Below are 8,942 nucleotides of genomic sequence, written 5' to 3' on the forward strand. Positions count from 1 at the left end.
CCAGGAGTTGGAGGTTGCTGTGAGCTGTGAAGCCACGGCACTCTACCCAGGGGGATAGCTTGAGGCTCTGTCTCAAAAAAAAAAAAAAATTTCCCGAGGCTAACCATGCATGAGAAATTATCAGATAAACCCAAATTATCTGATTTGGGTGGCTCACGCCTGTAATCCCAGCACTGCTGTGGGAGGCCGAGGCAGGCAGATCGCCTGAGTGCTGGAGTTCAGAGATCACCTTGAGTAGAGGGAGACCTTGTCTCTAAAAAAAATAGTCAGGGATTGTGGTGAGCACCTGTAGTCCCAGCTACTCGGAGACTGAGGCAAGAGAATCGCTTCAGCCTACGAGTTGGAGGTTGCTGTGAGCTATAATGCCATAGCACTCTACATGGAGTGACAAAGCAAGACTCTGTCTCAAAAAATAAAAAAAAAATTGGCTCAGCACCTGTAGCTCAGCAGCTAGGGGGCCAGCTACATACGCTGGACCTGGCAGGTTCGAATCCAGCCCAGGCCTGCCAAACGACAACTACAACCAAAAAATAGCCAGGAGTTGTGGCAGGTGCCTGTAGTCCCAGCTACTTGGGAGGCTGAGGCAAGAAAATCACTTAAGCCCCAGAGTTTGAAGTTGCTATGTGAGCTATGACGCCACAGCAGTCTACCCAGGGAAGACAGCTTGAGACTCTGTCTCAAAATAATAAATGAATAAATAAGTAAATAAATGAATAAAATAAAAGGTCCGTCATGGTGGCTCACACCTATAATCCTAGCACTCTGGAAGGCTGAGGAGGGTGGACAGCTTGAGCTGACAGGTTTGAGACCAGCCTGAGCAAAAATCAAGACCCCGTCTCTAATAAAAATAGAAAAACTGAGGCAAGAGGATTGCTTGAGCCCAAGAGTTAGAGGATGCTGTGAGCTATGATGCCACAGCACTCTATCCTACCCAGGGTGACAGCTTGAGACTCTGTTTCAAAAATAAATAAGGTTTATTAAAAAATAAAACCAGGCTGGGCGCTGTAGCTCACACCCATAATCCCAGCACTCTGGGAGGGAGGTAGGTGGATTGCTTGAGCTCATGAGTTCAAGACTAGCCTGAACAAAAGTGAGACCTGTCTCTACTAGAAACAGAAACAGAAGAACTTGACCCTGCAATCCCATTACTAGTTATCTACCCAGGAGAACATAAATTATTTTACCACAAAGACATGTGCATTTGAATGTTTATTGCAGCTCAATTCATAATAGCCAAGTCATGGAAGCAACCTAAGTGCCCATTAATCCATGAACGGATCAACAAACTGTGGTATATGTATACCATGGAATATTATGCAGCCATTAAAAAAGGCAGAGACTTTACACCTTTTACATTTACCTGGATGGAGTTGAAATACATTCCTCTTAGTAAAGTATTCATTTTTTGATGAATATCCAATGTATTCCATACTAATGTGAAATCAATATATAAACAATTACATGTTCCTAAGAACAATAAAATACTATTAATAGTCCAGTTCGGGGGTAGAGGGAAAAGGGAGGGGAGGAGGGAGGACATATAGCAGAGGGAGGGAGGGCATGAGGTGGGATCACATGCACATTGTGAGGGTTATAACACACCCCCTGGGTGAGCGGCTCTTCTATAAATGGAACTTTGCCCTAGAAGTGAGAACAATGTAACCTAAATATTGTATCCTCATATTAATTTGAATAAAGTTTTAAAAATAAATAAATTAAAGAGAAAAAAATAGAGAAACTAGGCTGGGCACCAATAGTGCAGTGGTTAGGGCGTCAGCCACATGGTGGGTATGAATCTGGCCTAGGCCTGCTAAACAACAACAAAAATAGCCTGGTGGGCACTTGTAGTCCCAGCTACTTGGGAGGCTGAGGCAAGAGAATTGCTTAAGCCTAAGAGTTTAGGTTGCTGTGAACTGTGACACTACAGCACTCTACCCAGGGCGACGGCTTGAGACTGTCTCAAAAAAAAAAGGGAAACACCCCTGGAATAGCCAGGACATGGTACAAGGAGGTCACATACCAGTGAGACTTTGGGCTGTGGAGCTTCTGTTAGTAGATTTAAGAGTCACACTAGGTGGGTGGGTAGAAGACACTCCCACTTCGAAAAATAGAAAAAAGATCTGTAGCCACCAATGGTGGTGCACACCTGTGGTCCTAGAGGTCACCTGAGGTCAGGAATTTGAGACCAGTCTGGGCAACATAGCAAGACTCTGTCTCTTAAAGAGTCACACACTGGGGTGGCATCTGTGGCTCAGTGAGTAGGGCGCCAGCCCCATGTACCAAGGGTGGCAGGTTCAAACCCAGACCTGGCCAAACTGTAACCAAAAAATAGCTGGGTGTTGTGGCAGGCACCTGTAGTCCCAGCTACTCAGGAGGCTGAGGCAAAGAGAACTGCCTAAGCCCAAGAGCTAGAGGTTACTATGAGCTGTGACACCACAGCACTACACGGCAACACAGTGAAACATCTCTGTCTCAAAAAACAAAAAACAAAAAAACCCCACAAAACCCCGTCTCTGGCTCGGCGCCTGTGGCTCAAGTGGCTAAGGTGCCAGCCACATATACCTAAGGTGGTGGGTTCAAATCCAGCCCAGGCCTGCCAAACAACAATCATGGCTGCAACCAAAAAAAAAAATAGCCAGGCGTTGTGGTGGGCGCCTGTGGTCCCAGCTACTTGGGAGGTGGAGGCAGGAGACTCGCTTGAGCCCAGGAGTTGGAGCTTGCTATGAGCTGTCAGGCCACAGCACTCTACCCAGGGGGGTACAGCTTGAGGCTCTGTCTCAAAAATAACAAAAAAACCACAAAAAACCCTGTCTCTAAAAAAGTAAAAGAAAAGGAAAGGCCAGGAGTGCTGGCTCAGGAGGATGAGGTGGGTGGATTACTTGAGATCAGGACTAGCCTGAGGAAGAGTGACACCCAGGTGGCACCTGTGGCTCAGTGAGTAGGGCGCTGGCCCCATATACCAAGGATGGCGGGTTCGAACCTGGCCCCAGCCAAACTGCAACAAAAGATAGCTGGTCATTGTGGTAGGTGCCTGTAATCCCAGCCCCAGCTACTTGGGAGAAGTAGAGAATAGCGTAAGCACAAGAGTTGGAGGTTGTTGTGAGCTGTGACATCACAGCACTCTAACAAGAGTGACAAAGTGAGACTCTGTCTCTGGAAAAAAAAGAGTCACATGCTGGTAGAGGTGGTTCCCATACAAAGGACAATACAGATCTCTTCATTACTCTGTCCATTTCCACTTCTACCCTTTTTTTTTCAATGAGGAAACAGGTGAATAATTCTTGTAATTAGAAAAGAGTTGAAGAATCTGGCCAAAGCATCATTTTTCACCCAGTGCTAGAAGAAGTATATTCCAGGTAAGGTCTGCCCACCTCAAGAAGCAGTATGTCCTGAGCTTTCTGGCCAACTGTGCCACCCACTGGGGTGGGTATACACTGCAGAAGCCAGGTTTCCATCTGACCAACTTCCACCCAGACACGGGAAACTCAGCACTGCAAGACAATAACACATACCAATCCAAACCACAAGAAGACTCCCTCAAGCTGAGCCAGTGGCTTGTGGCCTCCAATCATAGCCCCCGACCTTGATTTATGGGTCCCCAGCTCTCATTTGACCCACCAGGTAGAAAAAGCCAATTCCCAAAGGCACTGTTGTCATAGCTGGCAGGTTCCTGACTGCAGAGCCAGCTGGGAGGTCTCCCAGGCGAGGAGGTTGCAATTCCCTAGAAGGACCCTGTCAGCACAGAAGACAGAGGCCACGTGGCCAGGACAGATGAGGCTGTGTCCTAACTCACCCTGGGGGCTTCCTCTGGGCTGGCTGGTTGTGCCAGGGCGTATCAGGGCAGTCAGCAGGCAGGGTCACCCCAGCTGGGCCTGTTTCTTCCCACTAGGCTGGCACACCAGGCTAGCAGCTCTGAAAGGCTCTTATCACTGGGAAAATGTGTCACAGGGCAGTCTCCAGGGCTTTTCCTCCTTTGTCTGGGCATGGGAGTGTCACCAAGGCCCTGGGAAGCTCTACTGGCCTCTCGTTCACAGCCCCATATGTGTGTGGTCAGAGTGGGTTCAGTTTTTACCCAACAGTTCTCCCTTAACAAAGACAGCAGTGGCGCCCACTCCGGCCAGGGCCATCTGGTACCCAGACAGGAAGTAAGAGTCATAAAGGGCATCCCAAGAGTAGCTGCGAGGGTTTGGTCCCACAGCCTGGGGAGGGGACCCAGCTTGCCCTTTTAACACAGAAAGCCAACCCAGAGAGTCACTCACACTGCCTGACCTCAGAGTTTTAGCCTATAATTTTCACTCCCCTATCTATCAACAGAGGCCAATCCCAGCCCTCCAGAAAGGAGAATTCCCTTGGCTTCAGGTTCAACACACCCTTAAGCAGGCTGTGAACCCTCAAAGGTGAGGTCTGATCTCTCCCCCTGCCTCCTGGAATGGGCACAAAGGTACAAGGAGCTCAGCAGATCACCCCTCTGTTTCTACCCATCCCTCTCACCTCAGTAGGAAGACTGGCCACCACCTCCTTCAAGAAGCATTCCCTGACTACCATTCCCACAACAAGACTCCCATATGGACATCCAGCTTACATACTCTCCCACCCCTTCCATTAGAATGTGCCCCTGGAAGCCATACGCTTCTGGTCTCCCTCCCTGTGACATCCCCACTCCAACTCTGCCTCAGCCCCTGCCAGGGTATCACCCTCCACTTAGGGCAAATTCCTGAATGAACAAGTGAGTATAGAGGGGGCTTGGAGACACCCAGCTGCCTTGTCCATACATGGGGGTGGCCCCAGGGGATACACAAGACAGTACTCAGCACGGGCATAAAGGGACAATGCCAAAGACACTGACGTCAGGCCAAGGGGAAACAGGAGGTTGGACACTGTGACTATGGCAGGGGTAAGGTACAGGCCAACCAGTCTCCAGTCCTCAGCTCCAGGTTCGAGTCTAACCACTCAAAACCCCAGCATCAAAACACCACACTGTACCCCATGATTGCATTAATGTACACAACTAACATTTAATAAAAAATAACCACTGTGCCTCAGTTTCCTCATCGATAAGCATTTTTAAGCACTGGCCTCCAAGTGAATGAGATGCCTTGTGCCAAGACCCCAGCAAGGACCACAGCACACAGAAGATGCTGACATCTATCATGGGGACAGTCACAATGACTCCTGGATGCCACCCCCCACCTCTATTCCTTACCCCTCAGGGGTAGTCAGGGCTTTCCATGTGGCAACTACAAATATACCAACAATGAAAGACCTTGAAGGTGTGCCAAATGCTTGGAAAATCATTTGCTGATTGACATGAATAGGGTGACTCCAGTTTGGGTAGGAAAACAGGCCAAAAATGAAGCAACCATAACGGTCAGTGCCATATACTCTCTACAGGTGACAATACATCTAGCATGTACATATGTACAAAAACACGAGAGGGGGGCGGGTGCCTCTGACTCAGTGGATAGGATACCAGCCCATATATCGAGGGTGGCAGGTTCAAACCTGACCCTGGCCAAACTGTAACAAAAAAATAGCCAGGTGTTGTAGCAGGCACCTGTAGTCCCAGCCAGCTTCTTGGGAGGCTAAGGCAAGAGAATTGCCTAAGTCCAGGAGTTGGAGGTTGCTGTGAGTTGTGTGATGCCACAGCACTCTAGCGAGGGTGATAAAGTGAGACTCTGTGTCTACAAAAAAAAAAAAAAACAACAACAACACAAGAGGGGCCAGGCAGCACAAGAGGAAAAGGTGGGCGGGGTGTTCTTCCTCATCTGTAATGGTTTCTTTTTTTCCTAGAACACCATCTCTATGCTCTGCTTGCCTACTTAAAATTTAGAAATAAGTAGGCATCTGATGGGCACTCTCCTGCCTCTCATGTGCCTCCTGGTTCTTTTCCCTATGCATCAGGGATCAACGAGCAGGCAGGGTGTGTGAAGGGGCCTCCAAATCTGCTGCTCTGTCTTTGTAGGACTGATTCAACTGCAAAGCAACCACTTCAGCAGCCCCATCTGAAGCAGTGCCAGCAGCCAATCTCTCCCCTGCCCCAGTGCAGCGCAGAGAAAACCACTTATCTTTTCCAGAATGCTCTTGCTCATTTAACTCTTTTTTTTTTTTTTTTTTTGAGACAGAGCCTCAAGCTGTCCCCCTGGGTAGAGTGGCATGGCTTCACTGCTCACAGCAACCTCCAACTCCTGGGCTCAATCGAGTCTCCTGCCTCAGCCTCCCAAGTAGCTGGGACTACAGGCGCCCGCCACAACGCCCGGCTATTTTTTGGTTGCATCCATTATTGTTGTTTGGCGGGCCCAGGCTGGATTCGAACCCGCCACCTTAAGTGTATGTGGCTGGCGCCTTAGCCGCTTGAGCCACAGGCACCGAGCCCTCATTTAACTCTTTACCTCTTCTCTGTCCAGCTCAGTCCCTGCTGGGTCCCCAGCATCAGGGATGCCAGTCAGACAGACAACCAACTCGAAGAATCCCAAATGCCAAAAGTCTTTCTATCCATAATCTAAGCCCTATCTTTGGTACAAATGGTATCACACCCAAATTCAAGCCCTACACCATCTCATTTCCGTGTCCTCAGATATGCAGCTCTAGAGGACACAGACCCAGTCCAAGTTACAGCTCCTATACTTCTCCCTGCGGCTTCAGGCCAGTCCTCCCATCTCTGGTATCAGTTTCCCCTCCTGTAAAGGAGAGATGCTAAGAGCAGAAGAAGCCTCCACCCCCAGAGATTCTAGGACCAGGTGATCAGATTTTATACAGAAGTCCCTATGCATGGCGCAGGGTCAGTGTCCACCAACATCAATATTTTTGTTTGTTTGTTTCTTGTTTCTGTTTTTTGAAGACAAAGTATCACTATGTCGCCCTCAGTACAGTGTCATGGCGTCACAGTTCACAGCAACTTCCAACTCTTGGTCTTAAGCAATTCTCTTGCCTCAGCCTCCCAAGTAGCTAGGACTACAGGTGCCTGCCACAACACCTGGCTATTTTTTGGTTGGAGTTATCATTGTTGTTTGGCAGGCCCTGGCTGGGTTTGAACCTACCAGCTCTGATGTATGTGGCTAGTGCCCTAGCTGCTGAGCAACAGGCAAAGAGCCTGTTTTTTGTTTGTTGAGACAGAGTTTCACTTTGTTGCCCTGGCATCATAGCCCACAGCAACCTCAAACTCCTGGGCTCAAAGGATTTTTTTTTCTTTCTGACACAGAGTCTCACTGTGTCACCCTTGGTAGAGTGCTATGACATCACAGCTCACAGCAACCTCTAACTCTTGGGCTTAAGTGATTCTCTTTTTTTTTTGAGACAGAACCTCAAGCTGTTGCCCTGGGTACAGTGCTGTGGCATCATAGCTCACAGCAACCTCCAACTCCTGGGCTCAAGCGATTCTCCTGCCTCCGCCTCCCAAGGAGCTGGGACTATAGGCACCTGCCACAACACCTGGCTATTTTTTTGTTTGTTTGTTTCAGCCGTCATTGTTGTTTGGCATGCCGGACTGGATTTGAATCCACCAGTTCAGGTGTATGTGGCTGGCACCTTACCCACTTGATCCACAGGCGCCAAGTCTTAAGCGATTCTCTTGCTGCAACCTCCCAAGTAGCTGGGACTACAGGCACCTGCCAGAATGCCCAGCTATTTTTGGTTGCAGTTGTCATTGTTTAGAAAGTCTGCACCAAGCTTGAACCCGCTACCCTCGGTGTATTTGGCTGGCACCCTACTCACTGAGCAGTTTTTTTGTTTGTTTGTTTGGTTTGTTTTTTAAATATGGAATGCTTCATAAATTTGTATGTCATCCTTGCACAGGGGTCATACTAATCTTCTCTGTATTGTTCCAATTTTAGTATATGTGCCGCCAAAGTGAGCACAAGCGGATTTTTTGTGTGTTTTTTTTTCTGAGACAGAGTCTCATTCTGTCGCACTTGGTAGAGTGCCATGGCGTTATCGTAGCTCGCAACAACCTCAAACTCTTGGGCTCAAGCCATTCTCTTGCCTTAGCCTCCCAAGTAGCTGGGACTACAGGCACCAGCCACCATGCCTGGCTAGTTTTTTGTTTTTTTTTTTTAATAGAGACAGGTTCTTGTTCCTACTCAGGCTGGTCTTGAACTCCTGAACTCAACCAATCCACTCACTGCTAGGATTACAGGCATAAACCACTGCATCTGGCCACCAACATCAGTTCTTAATATGTCATAAGCTCCCAGAAGCTGATGAAAAAGAAGCAGTCACCCCACTCCCAGTTTAAGCTAAGGGTGACTCAATGGGGGAAAATTCCTAATCACTCTGCTGGGACTACGTTTCCTATATTAACAGAAACCCCAAAATACAACCAGAAGGAGTCGTCTTTCCTCTCACATGCCATTTTGCATAGAAGGCAGGACCATTCTTTTTCCTTTATTCAGATTGTAGCTAAAGCCCTATAAATATCTCATTATTGGCTTGGATTTTTCCAAAGGTTTGACACAATAAGGGCTTAATTACAGCATGTAGTTGGCAACCCCAATAAAGTAAAGTTTAGATCTTGTTCCCATTTTCTTCAGCAGTTGAGGAGCCTGTAATTTCAGCATTTCCATTCAAATCAGCACAAGTTTGGCAGATGTGCCTCTGAGCCAAATGTAAACAGTGGGAGGCAGAAAGGGTTCTGTAGGGTGGCCAGCTCCCTCTTCCTCCCAGGCTATCTTCCTAGTTATAAACATAATCCCCAAATGAGCAAAAAACAGAGCAAGAATTATACGAGAGGTGGGGCCTGTGGCTCTGTGGGTAGGGCACCATCCACATACACCGAGAGTGGTGGGTTCGAACCCAGCCCAGGCAAGCTAAAACAACAATAACAACTACAACAACAACAAAATAGCTAGGCATTGTGGCAAGCACCTATAGTCCCAGCTACTTGGGAGGCTGAGGCAAGAGAATCACTTAAGCCCAAGAGTTTGGGGTTGCTGTGAGCTGTGATGCCA

The 8,942-nt window shown here is 48.2% G+C and overlaps 1 protein-coding gene and 1 non-coding gene across 8 annotated transcripts in view; both read right to left on the reverse strand.

Annotated features, from left to right (window-relative positions):
* DNM2 (dynamin 2) overlaps window positions 1-8,942 on the reverse strand; it is a 96,607-nt gene that overhangs the window by 79,435 nt on the left and 8,230 nt on the right. The window lies entirely within an intron of this gene.
* LOC111727854 lies at window positions 7,747-7,853 on the reverse strand. Its single transcript, XR_002775303.1, has one exon. It is a non-coding gene; the product is annotated as a U6 spliceosomal RNA (small nuclear RNA).

This window comes from Otolemur garnettii, unplaced genomic scaffold (assembly GCF_000181295.1).
Source record: "Otolemur garnettii isolate 467f Iridium unplaced genomic scaffold, OtoGar3 scaffold00127, whole genome shotgun sequence".
In the NCBI taxonomy this organism is placed as follows: Eukaryota; Metazoa; Chordata; class Mammalia; order Primates; family Galagidae; genus Otolemur; species Otolemur garnettii.